This window comes from Phyllostomus hastatus, unplaced genomic scaffold (genome assembly GCF_019186645.2).
Source record: "Phyllostomus hastatus isolate PE091 unplaced genomic scaffold, TTU_PhHast_1.1 phas_scaffold_182, whole genome shotgun sequence".
NCBI classification, from domain to species: domain Eukaryota; kingdom Metazoa; phylum Chordata; class Mammalia; order Chiroptera; family Phyllostomidae; genus Phyllostomus; species Phyllostomus hastatus.
In genome coordinates this window covers 4,977,906-4,995,544 of record NW_025334013.1, presented here as the reverse complement: position 1 = coordinate 4,995,544, position 17,639 = coordinate 4,977,906, and the positions used below count along the sequence as shown (strand labels likewise).

Sequence of the window (17,639 nt, the reverse complement as noted above, 5' to 3'; positions counted from 1 at the left end):
CAGAGAGCCAGCGCCGGCGACGTGCCCCCGTTCAGTGGTCTGAGGGGGAGGGGGAGGAAGTGGGGGGCAGGGGCCGGGTCCTCGTGAAGGAGCTCTCTGCCCCCTCCTCGGCGGACCGCGGCCATGCACACCCAGACACCCGTTCCCCAGCCCACACGCAGCGACCTCTGCAAAGAACAAGTGTGTCCCTGGCGCTCCCCATCTCAAGCTTGTTAACGGCGACAGAGACACCCCACGGGAAGCCCTCCACAGCAGCGGTTTTGCCTCCCGCGTGCCCCCCGCCCTCGCGCCTGCCCCAGGAAGGGGTGGCGGCTGCGGCGGTGGGTCTGTGGGTCCCAGGCGGGGAGGGGGCTGCCACGGCTCTGTGCGCTCCGAGGCGAGGTGGCTGAGAAGTTTCTCAGGAAAGCAACTTGGATCTGGAGCGGTTCTGTCCCACTGGTCACTTCGAAGAACACGAAAGGAAGTAAGGGTAGGTGGGAAATAAGGAAACCGGACTGGTCTCTGTTTAATGGGCTGGTCCAGGATGGCAGCACAGAAGAAGGCGCCTCCTTGCCCAGGACCGGCCGTTCGAGCCAGACCGGGTCCCCCCGACACCGGGTCCCCCCGACGCCGGGTCCTGGGGACACACAGGGCCTACAAACGCACGCTTCCCGCACCCGCCTCTGCAGGGCTGCGCCGTGACACCAGGCAGGCCGTGCCTACCGCAGAGGGGCTTCCTCTGCAAGCCGGACTTTCCCGTGAAACAAAGCCATGACACCTTCACAGGCGGAATGGGGAGCAGAGGCTGCGACCCGCACTCCTCAATGTCAAGGCAGGCCTGCTCCGTCCCAGCCAAGGGCAGCTAAGACCACAGGCCCAGGTGTGGGGACCCCTCCCAGCGCCCCCTCGGCCGCGGCCAGCCTTGCCGTTCCCAGGAGCCTCAAGCTTTCTCGTGGCCGCACCTGTCACTTCACTTCAGCGACCCCACCCGACCGGCCCCCCATCCATCCAGGACCTGTCCTGGTCCTCTTGGCCACAGCCCCTTCCCTGGTCCATGACAGAGGCTCCTTCTCAGCGCGGCTCCTTCTCAGCGCAGCTCCTCCGCCCCCCAGAGCTCCCCCGAATTACTCCAGCACCCTGGGTCTCACCAGAATCTAGAAGGCCATCCGTGGCTGCATGCAGGTCACCTCTTGGCTGAGGTCCACGGCCCCGCCTGAAACCCACCCCCCACGGCCCGCCGGCCAGGAGCCTCCCAGTCTCCCAGACACCTACCGGGGATCTGGAGTTCTGGAATGTTCCGGGCCGGTGGCTGGGGGAAGTGCCAGGAGAGAAGCCCTAAGTCCTCAGACAGGGGGTGGGGGGGGTGTTCTGAGAGGAGGAAGGCAGCACCTGGCGTCCAATCTGCTGGCTGCCGGGCCCCGCTGGGTCCCCTGACCTCCCTCACTGGGGCCGGCTCAGCCCTGGCCTGCACAGCTCCTCCGTCACCAAGGGGAAGCGGCCCTTGGTTACCACCAGCCCGGACAACACAGAAGGCCAAACAAACCCTGGAGCCGCTCCTGCTCCTCGGGCCGGCTCCTCGCTGCTGGGAACAATGACAAGGTAAGCGGCCAGTTCTGCAAAGCCCTCCAGCAGGCAGGCTGCAGGCCGAGGGGAGGCTTTTGGCGACCCGAGCCCTTCCTCCTGCCGCTGCCACTGCAGTCCCGGGACCCAGGGGCCCTCCCTCTGCCCCACTCGGGGACGCTGAGAGGAGCGAGGCTAGAAGGCACAGACAAGGCCGGGCCCACGCAGAAGCAGGGCAGAACACTGCACCCATCGGTATGGCCATTAAGTCACATTTTCAAAAGGACAGGTGGGCCCCTGGCAGGTGGACAGGTGGACGGGGGCCATCCCTGTGGAGCCCAGCCCAGCCTGCAGGGCGGACCCAGGGGGCGCGCTGTGCCCTGAGCCTCCTGCGAGACCCCTTTCCATCAACAGCCGGCCTGCTCGTCCCCAAGCCACTTGTCACAAAACGAACAGAAAACCCGCCAGCAAACGTAAGATGCCCTGCTCACCGGGTTCCAGATGGTGCTGGTGGGTGACTGCCAGGACCATGACCCCCCCACCCCGGGGCACAGCCTGGCCACTGACCCCCACTGTCTCCTGGCAGACCCCGACACAGTGACACACCTCCTCCCGGGGAACAGGGTGCCCCCCACTCGGGGGAAGCCCATGGCCCCCCGGGCCCCGGCTGGGTCCCAGGTCTCTATGAGCAGAGAACAGAGGGGGCCCTGAGCCGAACAGGGCAGAGGAAGAGCCCGGCGACACCACCCCGGCTTCCCAGGTGGCAGTGGGGCATGTGGCCCTCCCCCTCGTCAGCCTTTTCTGGGGACAGACTACTGCCCTTGGCTGGGGAATGTGGCAGCCGGTACAAACCCCCAACAAACAGGAGGAGCCACCAGAACACCTGTCTCACCCTCTTGAGGTACCCCCACCTCACCCCACAAGGCATACAGGTTCAAGACCCCCCAGTCCTGATGAAGTCAGGCCGGCCCCGGGCTAGAAGAGTCCGCCCTGGCTTCCAGGGCCTCCCAGGGGACAGAGAGAGGTGCACACACGCACACACACACACACAAAGAGAGAGACAGAGAGAGAGAAAAACCCACAGAGACGACAGAGACACAGAGAGACAGAGAAAGAGATGCAGAGAGAGGGAAACGGACAGAGACAGAAATGCAGCGTGAGGCTGGCAGGGAAGCAGCAGGGATGGGAGGTGGCAGGGTGGGGGCCCCACAGCCTCAACAAGTGTCAGCTGGGGCGCCAGGTGGCCGGAGCATCCAGATCGGGAAGGCCCGTGCTCGCGGCCGGGGCCAGGGTGCAGGGCAGGAGGTGGGGGGCCCCTCTGCCTGCCCCTGGCCTCGCCCTGCTCTCCCACCCTCGCCCTGCTCTCCCACCCTTCGAAGAGGGTTTCCCGTTCCCACACAGGGAGGTCTGACGATAAAACAAGTCGACAGCCTCCCTGGGCAGGCAGGCCCGTCGGCTCCAGGGCTGGAGAGCGGCTGGTGGTGCCAGGGACCCGCCTGGGGAGGAGCAGCCGTGGCAGCTCCGTTGGGTGAGGTGGGCACCTGAAGGGGCCTCCTTCTTTAAAAAACAAATCAGGTCCATTAGGAGCAAAGGCCTGGCTCACCTGAGAATCAGGGGACAACCTCCCAGACCCCTGCTTGTCTCAGAGGGACGCGGGGGGGCCACGGCCGCACCCCATCCTACCACGCCTCACACAGCTGTTCCTCAGGGCCTGGGGGCTGAACTGCAGGAGTTCTAACCAGAGGTGGTCTCAGACCCTGACTCTGCCGTGCTGGGAATGGAATGGAGTATTTTTAGAACCACCAGACAGAAACGGCCAGAAAGGCCCCCTCGAAGGCCCCCTCGCCCCTCAAATTTGACTCAATGGAGGTGTTTCTTCCAGACTTGCAGGTGTGGACCTTGACCTTGGAGGAGGAGTGGAAGGGCCAAGAATCACTAGACCACGCGATGGCCCTCCTTAGAGCTCCCCTCCCCCTTCTCCCCTTTGAAGACCACCCCCTGAGCATGGCAACCCTGGCCGCTCACCCACAGCAAGAGCCCAGCCGGGGAGAAGTTGCTCAGAGGTGTTCTCCATTAAAAAAAAAAAAAAGCCTCCCAACACAGCCTTGCCCGTTTTTAACCACCAGGGACCTGTTCGGCAAACGGGACGGCCTGCCCAGCATGGCAGAGGCTGGGTGGGTGGGGGACAGGGAGAGGCGCAGGCCGGGCAGGGTGCGGGCAGAGGACGTGCCCCTCGGGGACCCTTACCAGGGGCTGGGATCTCAGAAGCAGAGATGCGCGGAGGGAGGAGGCGGGGGCAGGAGAGACGCCCGGCCGTCAGCGCTGGGGAGGGGTACTTGGGCAGTGGAGGGCGGTCAATAATTAGGGAGAGAGACAGGGCAGGGGACAGAGTCTGGAGCCAGATGGCCAAGGCCTTCAAGGGCCATGACAGGGAGTCAGGACTCGGGCACGTGAGCCCCACAGCCCTGTCCCCAGGTTTCCCTGCAGAGCCAGGAGCACTCTGGATGAAGAGCCGATGTCCCCTCTTTCCACAGAGCAGCTGCACTCGCGTGGCCTAATGGCAGGTGCCGGAGGGACGAGGGGCAATGGCTCCACAAACGCACGGCAGACGCCCCTTCATGGTCTCGAGGGAAGGGGACTGTGGCCGAGGGGGTGGCCTCCTGTCCCCACGCCCCAAACGCTTCCTTGGATGCTCCCCGCCTCCCTCTGGTCTTTCATTTGGGGGAGGTAGGTTAAGAACCGAGAGGAAAGAACTAGAAAATTTCCTTTAGATAAGGAGAAGATGGGAAGTGTGTTCACAACACAAGAAACGCCACTGGGAACCGACAGCCCGAAAACACTGTTAGTTCCTCCTGCAGAAGCAAGAACCATAGTCCTGACTCTGTAGACATGCGGGGAGAATCCTAGGCAACAATGAATGTCCACGAAGAGGCGAACAGGTCCCAGCACACAGTAGGCCCTAAGCGACACTGGCTGCTTACAAAGCCCTGACTACGTGGGGGCACTCAGGACGCTTTGCCCTTGACACGTGTCGGTGCGTTAGATGCTGGCTGTCATCCCCACTGTGCCCTGTGATGACCCCCTTCCGGCCACCGACCACGGGGCCGGAGGACCACCGCTTTCTTTCAAAGCACGGAGGCGCCTTCAAGGTCACCTAATACAAACGCTTTGTCTGTGAAATGGGGCAGCTGCTGGGTGGACAGTATGGCAAACCCTCCAACAATTAAAGGCAGAAGTACCGTAGGTTCCCGCCCTCCCGCTTCCGGGCGTACGAACCGGAAAGAGCTGGAAGCAAGGTCTTGCACAGACAGGTGTGCACAGCAGCGGCGGCGTGATCCGTAATCACCAGAAGGTGGAAGCAGCCCGAGCGCCCGCTGATGGATGAACGAACAGACAAGCGGCGGGCAGCCGATCCGCACAACGGTGTCATTTGGTCTGAGACGAGAAGGATGTTCTGACACGGGCTGCAACACGGGTGAACCCTGAGGACGCGTGTGAAGGGAAACGTGTCCGTCACGAGAGGACAGCCGCTGCAGGGGTCCACTCACTGGAGGCTGCTACGGGGGTCACAGTCACAGAGGCAGAGAGTGGGCAGTGGGGGGCCAGCAGCAGCAATGGCGAGTTAGTGCTTCACGGGGGACGGAGGCATGCGTGGCTGTACAGCCCCGTGACTGCTTAGGCCCCTGAAGCAGAGACTTAAAGATGGTTACAATGGTAAATTTTCACGTTAGGTGGATCTTGCCACAATGAAAAAAGGCTTTATTTCCTATGAAAAGAAAAGAGAAAAACCTGAGGCTCAGAAAAATTCCGTGAAGAAAGGGGGTCCCCCTCTACCCTGGGGCCACTGGAACGGTGCTCCGGGGCCTGGCCAGCCGTCCCCGGACGGGACCCACCCGCATCTTCCAGCTGGCTGGCGGCCCAGCTTGCCCACACACGGAGCGGCAAGCCGGCCCACGCAGAGGCAGAACGTCACCCTTCACTGGGCTCCCGGGCTCCTGAGGCCTCTGGGCCCTCACAGACCTGACGAGGAGACTGGCAGGAAATAGAAGCGGCCTTGAAAAAGAAGGTACGTGTATGAAAGGCCAAGCCCAAAATGGCTAAGGCGCTGGGACAGGTCGCTGTCCAGGAAATGACTCATGTCTCCACGGGTCCCTCGGGGCTGCACTGGGAACAGACGCTGCTGCACCGGGGAGACCGCAGTTCTCAAGAGGAAGGCCGCGTCTGGCGGATTCCCCCAGCAGCCCGTGAACCCGACGGGCCGGCTTTGGACACCTGGGGTGGCCGGTGCCCAGCACAGCCCACGAGGGCAGCTCGAGCCACGCTGGCCGGTGAGGAGCCGAGAAACCGGGGTGCAGCGCCGCAGAGCCCCGGGTGCCAAGGCCGCCCCGTGTACCCAGCACCCTCTCCTGCAGCCGCCCACACTTCCTGGGGCCTCCAGCACCTTGCACGCACTCGGGCTGCAGAACGCAGCGAGCTGACTTCACGTCCCAGCCACTTCAGGGAAAGTACTCTTCCGAGGTCCCCACCTCCTAATCGATACATTGAACGGCGGCGCAGAAAAGCATCTTCTTGACTTCCCGACCGCGCTTGAAGCTCCCGGCCTCTCTCTGTGTGACCTTGAAACTCGGTCCCCGGAGTGCTACCCGCCCTGCTCTGCAAGGCTCCCCACCCCGCTCCTTCGCCAGCTCTCCCTCCTGCCCCTAAACACAGATGTTGTTCTTGAGGGGCCCTCCCTCCACGGGTTCCTCTGCTCTCATGGCTCTGGGGAGCGTTTCCTCTTGAACTTGACACATCCACCATCAGTCTTCTTTCTTCCCAACCACAGCTTATGTGCAGCATTATCCTGCATTAGCGTCAGATGCACGGCCCCATGGCTGGGTAATCTTGCACTCTGCAGAGCGGCCCAGCAGCAGCACTCTTAGTTTAAGATTTTATTTATTTATTTTGAGAGAGAGGGAAACATCCATGTGCGAGAGAAACATCGCTCGGTTATCTCTCGCACACCCCCGACCGGGGACCTGGCCCACAACCTGGGCATGTGCCCTGACTGGGAATCGAACTGGGAACCTGTTGGTCTGCAGGCCGGTGCTCAGTCCATTGAGCCACTGCAGACAGCATCACGCTTACGGCAGCCCTGCCCCCCGGGCACACCGAGCACTCCCCCGCGGGTTCAAACACGGCCCCCTCCCGGCCTCTACACCTTTGTGATGTCCGGTGGGCCACCCAGACTCAATCCCCTCACCTCCCTGGATTCCTGCTCCTATTGGCTTCTCACCGTACCAGCCAAAGGTAGGAATTCCTGCGTAATCGCCCAAATCTGTCCCCATCCTTGCTGTTCGGTCTTCATCACCCACGAGGCTAGTGCTGCACGATTCCCAGCCGGTCCGACCGGCCCAGAGCATCTCTCGGACCTCAACCCATCTCCCTAAAACGCTCTCCCTAAGACACACTTTTCCGTTTTAAAAAGCTGAAATTCAAAAAGGCACGAAAGAGACTCCTATTTTCAACACCTAAAATGAACAGCTGTCAACAGTGTGTTCCCGTTGCTGCTGGTCCTTTTATTGCGCAATCACCCAACGGCCAGAGGACTCAAACGGGCAGTTCGGAGGAAAAGTCGGCAAACGAAAAGATGCCCAACCTCCGCAGGAAACGAACACAAAACCCAGTGACAATCAGCTATCCCTTGCACCCCTGCATTCCTACATCCCTGGCACCTGAGGATCTCAGGTGATCCCTCCCCGTCGACACTCACGCACGTGCCTCGTGCGGCTTCTTCGAGACGGGCGTGTGACGGCACCGGGAGCAGTAAAGCCGTTTCCATGCAGAGATGGCACCCGCTGCGGGCAGGGAGGAGACCTAGCGTGTGCCCACGTGGCTCTGAGCTGACGCAGGTTTGGGGACCCACCCGGTGATTCCGCTCCTGGGCTCGGGCCCACAGCACTGGAAGCACCCGGACTAAGGACAGGGTGTTTATTACTTTCCGTCGCCGCCACGTCCTGCCTCTGCAAATCCGGTGCATGGCCATCGGCGGAAGCCCGTCGGGTGCACAACTGGGACGCGTCTCTCTGCACCGTGAATTCTCACGCAGCAGGTGAAAACGCAAAGGCAGGACCGCAGTGGAGCTGAGCTGGGGCATGTCCACGTGCATTCGCTGAGGCGAGCGGGAAGATTACGAAGGGGGAGCCCGTTTTCACAAAATAAGGGTGTCTCCCAAGAAGCCTACGTCTACATGCCTGGGCAGGCCGGAAGGCACGGAATTACTGGGATGGCTCGCTCTTTGATAAAAGATTGATGTTTAAAAGAAACCTAGACGATTCTAGGTGCTGGCAAGGATGCAGGAAAACTGAACCCATGTGCGTGCACTACTGGTGGGAATGTAAAATGGGGCAGTGGCTGGGGTCCTCAAAAACAAAAAACGGAACTACTATACGACCCAGCAATGCCGCTCGCTGCTGGGTATATTTCCAAAAGAGTTGGAAGCAGGGTCCCAGACAGATGCTTGCTCACAACAGCCAAAAGCCAGAGGCAACCCATATGCTCGGTGACAGGTGAGCGGATGATCAGCATGTGCCCCTTCTTACAGCAGCACGTGACTCGGCTTTGAAAAGCAAGGACAGCCTGACACACGCCACAAGGTGGAGGAACCCGGAGGACATTGTGCCGAGCGCAATGAGCCAGCCACGGAAAGACGCGAGTGGCAGGGTCCCGCTCGCACGAGACACCGCGAGCAGTCAGAAGTGCAGAGACAGAAAGCAGAGAGGCGGTTACTGAGGGCTGAGGGGGAGAGGGAAACGAAGAGTTAGGGTTTCATGGGGACAGTTTCAGTTTTACAAGATGAAACAAGTTCGGGGGGGTAGGGGGTGGCGGCGGCCGCACGACACTGTGACTGTGCTCAACACCACTGCTACGATCTACGATGGTGTTACGGCCTGGACGCCTGCGGCCCCACCGAGCGTCCTGCACTGGCAGTCCTGGCCCTTGGGGCGCCGGTGCGAGGTGACCGGAGCCCCCAGGCACAGGACTGCCAGAGCAAACGCCAAAGAGACCGCGGCTCTCCCGGCAGGGGACAGACAACGAGATGGCTGTGCGCGAACCAGACAGGACCCTCCCCAGACGGCAGGTCCGCCGGCACCTTGACCTTGGCTTGTCCAGCCTTCAGAACTGTGGGAAATAAGTACCTGCTGTTGCAGCCACCTTGTTGTCTACGGTCTTCTGTCACAGCGGCTCCGGATGACTAAGACGAATGGTAAATCTCATTACGTGTATCACCACAATTTTTTTAAAAAAGGAACAGAAAGACATGCTTCAGGTTAACAGCAGTTTGGGACGGGAGGGAGAGAGGCAGCAGGGGAAGAGGGCAGGTGGGGTGGTTGGCGGACACGAAGCCGTGCCCCAGCCGCGCACACGTGAAGCCACGGATGTGTGCGACCCGTCAGCACGGCAAGGGCAGCGTCTGGATGTCGGCGCGGGCACCTGAGGATCTCAGGTGATCCCTCCCCGTCGACACTCACGCACGTGCCTCGTGTGGCCTCTTCACGACGGGCGTGTGACGGCATCGGGAGCAGTACAGCTCTTTTCATTGCGGAAAATGTTACCTGCAGAAAGCAACTGACCCCAAATTTTTCCCACGCCGCACCGACAACTGTGAACATTGCTGACTCAGACCGAGTGTGTCTCCTGGGAGCATCGGGTGGAAAAAGCCCCCAGAACGTGCACTTGTTCTGCTTTGCGCCCACATGTGCGAGATCTCCCTGGGGACGCCCGGGCTCTGATGCCATCAGTGGCCTCCTCCTGGCTGTCAGGCGTGTCCAAAGACGGGCACCAAAGGCTGTTCTCACACTGGCGTTGGCCCACGTGGCCCCAAAAAGGCTTTCTCGAACCCTACGCCTGCTCTAACAGCTATTCCTGCCCCCCACCCCATGCCCCCGTTCGGCTCCCCCCACATGCTCACGCTGGTTTGCCTTGTCTATGCACCTGGAGGCCGTCGCCCAGAACCACGCAGACCCTCCGGAACCCCCGTGAGACCGGCCCCCACAGCAAACCACAGCGGACTGGCTGACTCAGCAGCCACAGCCCCTGCTTCCCATGACCTCATGTTGGACCGGGACGCCAAACCTCAGTGTCTGCCTGCTGCCCTCAGACCCCGAGGTTCCTGACGGCCTTCGGCGAGAGCGGACGTCCTGGGTCCCCACCATGGTGGCGCGGGCCCCGTGCAGACCGTCTGCTTCCTCTTTGTCTGCACACACGTGTGGCCACCTGCTCCTGGCCGCGGGACCTGCCGCCCGTCACCCTGGGGAACGTTCCTCCCTCAGAGACTCAGGGAGTGAACCCCGGAAAAGACTCCAGAAGCTTGCCAGCGTCAAAGTCTGGAGGATGAAATGTCCGTAGAGGGACACTGCCCACAGACGGCCCCCACGTCCCTGCCACTGCACAAGGCCACACCCAAGCCCACGGTGCTCCTGGCCACCCGTCCCAGGCCGAGATATGGGACGTTTCCTGGACTCCGGCCCTGACATCTGGCCGAATGTCAAGTGCAACTTCCGAAACACTCTCCACCCTCACTGCCCTCTGCACCTGTCTCACCCACCGCCTCATACCGCCTTTCCAGAACATTCTATCACTCCCCCCTGCAAGGTCCCCTCCTGCCCTGGCCTGAGGTCCTCTGACTGGGGCACACACACCCTCCGTCCATTTGGGGTCTTGCCTTCCCCCTCCTCGCTACTGTGCTCCCCGCCCTGACCCCTCAACCGAGGGCACCTGGCCTTAATGCAGAACTGAGCCGCCGCCGCCGCCCCCGGTACGGTTCCATACCTCCAGGCCTCTTGCAGTGACCTGCTCGGGATGCCTTCCCCGCCGCCCCCTGCCCCCCTGCCCCCCTGCCCCCTGCCCCCCAGGGGACGCTGCTGACCCTGTCAGAGCTCAGAGAAATCCTTCTGCCGTTTACCAGAGGATCCCAGCAGATGCGGCCCCACGCCCGCTGTCTGAGGACAGGCCCGGGGCTCTGGGCGGGGTGGTTTCTCCCCCAGGGGACACTTGGCCAGGGCCGGGTGGTCAGAAATGAGGGCGGGGGTGCTGGTGGCGTCTGGAGGCCAGGGTGCCACTAAACATCGTGCGGTACAAGGACAGCCCCCACGGCAAGAATGTTTCCTGCCAAATGTCAGCCAGAAACTTTGAGGCAGAGTGAACTTCTAAGGTCACAGCGTTGGCCATGACCCCTGGGACGACATCGGCTCCGGGTGACCAGGAGCGCAGCCCAGAGCACCCATGGCTGTGACCTCGCATCAGGACAGGCTGGGCAGGGGCAGCTCAACGCCAGGGGTCTGCCCAGCCAGGCGGGAAGCGCTTAGCTGTGACTGTCCCAACACGGTCACCCGCCCCGGGCAGGGCGCTCGGCGTCCCTGGGCCCTCGGTTCCCACGTCCAGGAAATGAAGGGCCGAAGGAGATGGGCCCTTCCCCAAAGAGGTCCGGACAGGTTCCGACGCACCGGAAAGCCCCCGAGTTTGGGACAATAACTCCCCTCCCAGACAGTCCCAGCACCCACCAGCACCCCCATGGCCCTGAGAAGTCCTGAAGGACCAGGCTCCGCAAGTTCTGTGTGACTCTGGTGGTCCCCACGCGGGGAGAGAGGGGGCCGTGCTCCTCACAGCCCATCGCCCCACCTCCCGGGGGACACGGGCGTGGAGGGCCCCAATTCCCTTGCAGCTCTGCTGCTTCCCGATTCTAGGCCGGGCCGGGCCCTGCCTCTTCCCACGGCCCCGCTCACCTGGTTCTTAAGGAGGTGCAGCTGCATGCGCTACACTGTGATGTGCGGGGCTGTTTACCCGCTCCAGCTGTGCAAACGCTCTGCGAGGGCCACACCGTGTCCCCGAGACCCCCAAGAGTAGGTCTGACTGGCACACGCATTCATGAGCCCCTGGGGTGAGGGGCTTGGTTTCTGGTGGGTAAACTTGGCCAGCTCTGAGCCCTGTGGGGCCCATCCTCTGAATCTAGACCAGGGGTTGGTGATCCATGACCCACGTGCAAATCCAGCCCTCTGCCTGTTTTTGTCAATAAAGTTTTATTGGCACTCAGCCCTGCCTTGTTGGTCAATGAGTGTCTCTGGCATTCTCACTCGCTGGCTCTACCAGCAGTCAAGTTGTCGCCACGGAGGTCATATGGGCCGGGAAGCCTAAACGTGTGCTCTCTGGCCCTTGGAGTTGGCTGACCTTGGTTCTAAACCTTAGAAAGTTTTGTCAATTCCTGAAGAAACACGGCCAAACCCCTCTCCCAAACTCCCCAGAACTCGTTCACCAGGCTCAGGCCCCCATGCCCACGGGCACTGGGTGACATGTCGTGCCCAAAGCACGGGGGGTGTCAGGATCCTGGGGTCGGTCCACCCACGCCCAAACCCGCCTTCTGCCACACCTGCACCCCGCTCACCCCCGCACTTCCCTGGACCCCCGCGATGCCCCCTTCCTTCACAAACCACAGCCTCGCTGACGGCCGCTGACGGCCTTTTCTGATTACGCACCCAGTGAGCAAACTTTCCAACAGGTACCCCCAAAAGTCCTACATTGTGCAGCAGCCCCCGCATCTTGGAAACATACCCCAGACAGGGGCACCGTGCCCGTCTCTTCTCCGGTGACCGGCAGGGGAGCTGATAAAGGCCAGGAGCCCTCCCAGTGCCCTGCCCTGAGCAAGGCCCCAGCAAACTCTGGGAGCCGGGGGAGGCTGGGGGCTCGGGACCCAGCAGCCACCCCCACCTGGCAGCAAGCAGGAAGGGAAGGATTAGGGACGCCCCCAAGTCCCCCCGCCCCCCCCCCCCAGAGAAGGCGCCAGTTGCCTCCCCAGCAGCAGATATCAGAGCCATGCAGGGGATTTCTGTGTTTTGAGTCAGAGCAATAGTCTTTCAAATTAAACCAGCACGGCTGCAGGGCAGTCCGGAGGGAAAGCCCTTGGAAATGGTGGGCGGGGCGATGGCTTCTGCCAGGAGAGGGGGAGGGAAGAGGGCTGAGGACCGGCTGGAGGTGGTGGGGGGGGGCAGGAGGGCAGGGTGCCCCTGGCCAGTGGGTGCCGTCCAGGGGGTCTCAGGCCACCCCCCCAGTTCCCACACCGGGCCCTCCCGCCCTCCCTCCAGTCCTCCCAGGCAGCCCGCCCACCCGGGAGAACACGGGGCCTCGGGCGGCCAGTGCCCCGGGGCAGGGGATCAAGGGGCCAGCTCGCCTTCCCAGCCATTCGGTGGCCCGTGGCTACCCTGTTCGAGGGGTGGTTTGGGGCAGCCGCTCGGGCACCACCCCCCGACTTCCTGTGGGCCCGTCGGGCGGCCCTGGGTGCTGCACAGGTGAAGTCTGGTGGCCCCACAGCCCGGGGCCGAGGGACAGGCTCCGAAAAGTGACAAGTGACGTGAGCGGTGCTGGGACTAACCACAGGGAGGTGCCTCATTGCCCAAGGCACCTCACCCGCACCCACAGCCCAGGCAGGCGGGGAAGAGTAACCTCAGCCCCGCAGAGAGCAGGACAGCACGCCGCCTGACCCCTCTGACCCCTCCTCGAAGGCCAGGGCCCGCCCAGCCACACCCTCGGGGGCTGACCGTGACCTCCCGGACCCCAGACTCCTCCTAGCATCTTCCCTGCTTCCCCAGACGCGTCGGCACAGACAGGAGGACCCAAATACAGCTCCCCTCGAATGTTTATGGAGAAAACAAGTTCGACCGCGGGGAGCCGAGGGCCAGCCTGGGAAGCAGGGCCACCCAAGTGAAAAGGCAGACGGGCTGCTCCCCGGGAGACGGCAGACGGCTGCTTTTAGAAACACGTCCGCTCGGCAGCCGCAAACCTAGCGAGAAGGAGGAAGTGCACGGAGCAGCTCTCTGGATAAGACCGGCGAGAGGATGCCGGGAGCCAAGCTAATGACAGGCTACGACTCCGCCACCCAAATGTGTCCAGACGGCTCTCTAAGGAGCGGGGCATCTCGGAGCGCGAGGGCCTTGCAGGAGGGAGTGGCGGGGGTGGGGGAGGTGCCAGGCTCTGTGCCGAGCTGTCCTGGGGTCCCAAGTGTCCCCACCCTCCCCACCGGCCTCCACCCAGAGCCCCCCCCCCCAATGGTGGCTGCCTGTAACTGTCCGGTGGCCATTCACGAAACACACAGGTGACCCTAGCAGGCTTACTGAGCGCCCACTATGCGCCAGTGTCACAGGGCCACCTCAGGGACAACTGAGATAGGACAGTAAGAAGCTAGGACTATTCCTGGGTGAGTGGGATAGGGAAACTGAGGCAGAGGGCTGCACGCAGTGGCCGAGCAGCCAGGAGCAGACGATCATGGAGGGGATGGGGGGGGGTCACCAGGGAAAACTCGGAAAACAAGGACGTCGCCCCCAGGGTGGCCTTTCCTCCCCAGAGACCACACCCAGGCCTCGGCTGCATTTCGGCCCCAGGCCCAGCGAAACCTCAAAAGCAGGTGGGAGACGCCAGGACCAGCTGCAATGACTGAAGACCCCCTGCCCCAGCGCTGACCAGTCAGCAGAGACCAGGCCCCTCTCCTCCCCCCTCTTCTTCCTCACAGGCACTCGTCTCCTAAACTCCAAGGCCATGGGCAGCTGGCAGTTTGTCCCCGGCCGACCCCCTGAGCCTGTCCCCAAAGCCCCCTTTACTCTGCCTTCCCAGTGAGCAAAGGCAGTCTAGCCTGGGCTCTCCTGTTGCTTCATCGATGCTGAGCCCCCCTCCCACCTTGTGTCACTGTCCCCAGCTTTCACACACATGCCCTCACAGTCGCCTGGACTCGCGTTGTGAGATCTTCCCAACACGGAGTCGAGCGCAGCCCCACGCAGGGCCGGGCCCCTGGCCGGGAACACGGTGGTCGCGCCGCGCACAGGAAAGTGTTTTATGGCCTGGTTCCGACCGCCTTTCTGGCCTCGCCCCCCGCCCCCCACCCCCCACCACCGCCGCCCTCCGTGGCATGACACGCGAACGCGGGGGAAGGCTGTGCGCCATCCCTGACAAGAGGGGGCCGGTATCCGGCCGCCCTCGCCGCACCTGGCTCCTCCTGAGCTGGTGATGTACCTCGATCCTGATGCGGGGGTCTCCTTCCTTCCCACTCCCGGCCCCGGGCTGTGGCCCTACTGTCTCTGGGCTCTGGGGGCAGTGGGGACACACCCCAGTCCACAGTACCGCCCCACCCGTGACAGTGAGAATGCCGGCCAGTCAGAGCCCATCCTGGACGTCCACTTCGCTGGCCTTCTGAGGAAGCCAGAGCAAGGAAAGCAGATGCTCAAATAGAGAAAGAGGCCATTGCCAATGCCAGAGTTTGAGCCTCTTGATCCAGCTGTGCCTGCAGCCCCTTTTCAGCTGCGTGCGGCTTGGCATACCCGTCACGCGGGTAAGGCCGTCTGGATGGGGCTTTCTGTCCCCGACAACTGGAAAAGTCCTGCCTGACTCACAGCCAGGCTTTCAAAGACTTCGCTGTTTTGCTCCTGCTGCTTCTCCCTCGTGGAGCTCCTGGCTGCCTTCTCAGGCGCCTTCCCAGGGAGACTCTGACCCTGGGCTCGGGCTCCCTCTGGGCAGCTGTCCTGACCTCTCCGCGGTAGCCCTTAGACACCTCCACATTGTGTGCTCTTAACACCCGTGGGTGCTTTCCCAGGTCTGCAGGGCCCCTCATTCCTTGAAAACTCAGTCCTCGAGTGTGGCCAGAGCCCACTCCTACACAGCCCAGGCTGTCCCTAGTGTGTCAGGCCGGCCAGTGTCCAGACAGCAGGGGACAGCCAGTCCCTTCCCTCCCCCCGCCCCCAGCTGGCTGCTTGTTCCTGGAAAACCCCGAGTCAGCAGTGGGAGCAGAGGTGGCTCCACCGGCGGCTGGGAGCTGAGCGCTGGGGTCCCGCCTGGCACGGACCTGCCCGGGAGGCCCCTCCCATCACAGCCCCTCCCTGACGCCCCGCCCACTCAGTTTTCCAAGAAACAATGTGTCTGGTCTGGATCAGACAATGCTGGCCCCGAGACACGCACTGCAGACTTGTCCCAAACATGACCGTCTGGCCGGGTGTCAGCTCTATCTGAGAGGTCAAGGGGCACAGGAGTTATCATCACTGTGAGCTGTGGCTCCGGGCGGTCAGGCCTGTTCCCAGGGAGAGCCTGGGCGCTCCCACCCCTCCCCCCCGTCGGGAGCCACACAAGGTTCCCTTTATGGGAACGAGGAGACCGGGCACAGGCAGTTTCAGCCTCGGGGAAACGCAGGTTTGGGTTTTTTCCCCGGGCACAACTGGGCCTTTGTTTTGGCTCTGCCCGTCCCCACCGTCTGGGCTGGGCTCCCTGTGGAGCACACAGTATCCAGGACCCAAGCCCCCCCAGCCATCCCTTCCGAGGCCGGGCACAAAGAGACCCCACGGAGGACGGCAAGGGACATGCACCCCACACTGAATGCAGCCCATGTTCCCACTGAAACCTCACAGAGGACCTACTATGCGCTGAGCAGTGGAATCGAAGTGGGACCTGCTGTAGAGGTGGGTGACCGACGTGACAACAGCGACTCAGGGTACAAGTCACCGATGCGATGAGTCACCGGGAGCCCCACTGCGCGCCTGCCTGCCGCGGAGAGAAGAACCGAGCGCCGCCCCCTGCAGCCTGTTGCAGCTGCGTCAGACGCGTGTCCACTTGTGGAGGAAAGCGTCCACGTGTGATTTGGGTCCCTTTACTTGGGCGCACAAAAAAAGAGATGGCCTAAAAAAACTAGGAACAAAATTTATGGGGGTGGAAAACAACCCCCAAAACAAACAGGGATTGGGACCCAATGGAGCCACCAGGATGCCCCAGAAGGGGTTCGGAGCTTGAGTCCAGGCGGCCCAGGGGAGACTAGTGACCAGCCTGCATGGGACCCCCCTCTCTGGAGTCTGTCTCCTGGCTCTTCTTCTTGCAGGGCAAGTCCCCCGATGTCCCACCGGCCTCCGGGGCAAGGGCCTAAGAGGGAGGGAAGGAGGGAGGGAGGGAGGGAAGAGCCCGCAGTCCTGTGGGGTGCGGCCCCTGCCGTCTGCGAGCACCTCGGCAGAAACCGATTCCTCGGCTCCCCAGGAGCCCGGCTGTGGGGCATCGGGGGGTGAAGGGGGGGTGCACAGGACACCGTCTCGCTGCGGCCCAGGAGGCCTTCGAGATCTGCAAGGGCCGCTTCCCCAGGTTCTGCCCAGCTTGGGCTCTCGGCGCCTGAGACACGGGGGCAGCCAGAAACCACCCCCTTGGAGGAAGACAGGTCTGGCCTTCCTCCTCTGCTTCGTGCGCCTGTGGGTTCCGTGAAGCCTGACGATGAGGCCCCAGTGAAGCCCTCCACTGCAGACAGGGCTCCAGGCCCAGGTGAGGGGCAACACGGCCCAGCACTGCATTCCGGGTACCGCCGAGGTGGCGGCGTGGGCCTTGGGGGCCAGCCTCCATGCCCGAGCTACGCAGCGTCTTGCAAGATCCACCGTGCTCTCTGCCAACAGGCCCTGAAGGGACAGGTCCCCAAAACCAGTCGGGGAAGACACGGAAAACCCCAGCAATTCTGTGGAAGAAACATCTGGGGAGGGGTGCCGGAGGGGGGCCAAGTCCAGCCGCCGCCAGCCCCCCCTCGGCGGCGCTGGGCCAGTCTGTCCCATGCAGACAGACAACGCCGCCGCCGGCCCAGCCAGGGCGCTCCACGGAGGGGGGAAGGTCGGAGGCTCAGACGGAGGGTCAGGAGTGTGGGTTTCCCCGCTCCGAGATGGCACGCGGAAGGGGGGCCGCGGGCAGGACCAGTCGCTGCAGGGCCAGAGCCGGGGAGGGGCGGCCGCCCTGCTGCCAGACACCGACTGCCCCGCCACAGTCAGCATCAAAGAGTGACGGCCAGACACTGTCACCACGGGGAAGGTCACATGTCGGTCAGTGCCACCGGCACGGGAAGGGAGTGACCTCTTTCCAGGGCCCGTTCAGGAACCTCCCTGCGAGGCCAGACGTCTGACGCAGCCAGACAACAAAGGGAAGGGGGCCGGTGGGCCGAGGTGTCTGGATGTCCGGCAGGCGCTCCCCTCCATCGCGGGGCCCTCCGCTGCACCCCGGCCCCCCGCGGGCCATCAGGGTGGCCACGGCGGGGCCCAGCGTACTCCACCACTCGCCACCTTGCACTGGCT

General features: G+C 62.9%; 1 protein-coding gene across 3 annotated transcripts in view; it reads right to left on the bottom strand.

The window, feature by feature from the left end:
• SPSB1 (splA/ryanodine receptor domain and SOCS box containing 1) overlaps positions 1–17,639 on the bottom strand; it is a 57,635-nt gene that overhangs the window by 19,765 nt on the left and 20,231 nt on the right. The window contains exon 1 of one of the 3 annotated variants that reach the window (XM_045859007.1): positions 4,816–4,988. The exons of the other annotated variants lie outside the window; for them this stretch is intronic. The gene's annotated coding sequence lies outside the window, so the exon portion shown is untranslated. Of the gene's footprint in view, positions 1–4,815; positions 4,989–17,639 lie in introns of those variants that run through there. 3 annotated transcript variants of the gene reach the window in all.